We start from the raw sequence: 1,241 nt of genomic DNA on the forward strand, positions 1-1,241 counted from the left end.
GCAGTGTCCTTTTTAACAATGAATACCACGCCATTCCTCTTGATTGTGCTATTTCCAGCATGGTAAGTCATGTTATTTTCTGATTCAAAATAGTCAATGCCAGTTCATTTCAGCTCACTAATGTCTAGGACATCCATCTTTCTGTGTTCAATTTCATTTTTGATGAATTCCCATTTTCCTAAATTCATACACTATATATTCAAAGTTTTGATCACTACCAGATATTGCAGCTGTTTCTCTTGACCTTGAGTGGTGCCACACCAGCAAATGAAGATCCCAATGGCTCCACTTCCGCAGGCTTCACTCGACTCCCGTCCCCAAGGTCGACTCCACAGTTATATTTTGAGTGCCCTCAGACCTGAGGGGACCTTCCCCCAGCACAATCTCGGGCAACGTTCTGCTTCCACTCATTAGGCCTTCAGTATCTGACTGTGCTGCAAAGATATGAATAATGTTTTCAGGGTCTGTTCTTAGTCCGGAAGCTCTACAGAAGCCTGTTTTACTTTGAGTGACCCTGCTGGCACTTGAAATACCAGTGACGTAACTTCGAGCGTCACAGCACCACACAAGCCACCACGGAGGGCAAATGGGCAGGTAAGTGGAGCAGTCAAGAAAGGAAGCCACATACCGCTTTGGGCAGAGCTGCTGCAAGAGACCTTTTTATTTTTCTATTTAGCAATATTTTAAAAAGAGTTGGATTGGCATATACTTCACATACCATAACATTTAGTCATAAAATCATAAGAAGGAGATTTGTGCGATCATCACCCCAATCAATTCCAGAACATTTTCTTCTCATACGCCAATGTTGTTAAAAAGACCTTTTTAAACTGTGAAAATGAAAAGTTGTCATTTGAACACTAAAGTGTGCCTGACCCGGGCATGGTATTTCCAATTGTTTCACATGAAAGCTGAAGAATGAATAAGAATAAAGAATTGATGCATTTTAATGAACGGTGCTGTCCAAGAATCCATCGAATCTGCTAGTTTGCGCCATGGACTTCCGGAACAGCTGGTCACTCTGCCCCAGAAGAAATCCAGCCAGAGTGCTCCCTAGAAGCTACCGTGACGAGGCTCTGCCTTGCGTAATTTGGACACGTGCTCAGGAGCGGCCAGTCCTTGGAGGAGGAAATCGTACTTCGTCAAGCGAAGGGTCGGTGAGAAAGAGGAACAAGGGCACCGTAGCAAAGGGTGTGAAGATGGCGCAAGACCAGCCAACGTTTCAATCTGTGATGCATGAA

Source organism: Echinops telfairi, unplaced genomic scaffold (assembly GCF_000313985.2).
Source record: "Echinops telfairi isolate 266 unplaced genomic scaffold, ASM31398v2 ScPeMD7_7457;HRSCAF=8495, whole genome shotgun sequence".
NCBI lineage: Eukaryota > Metazoa > Chordata > Mammalia > Afrosoricida > Tenrecidae > Echinops > Echinops telfairi.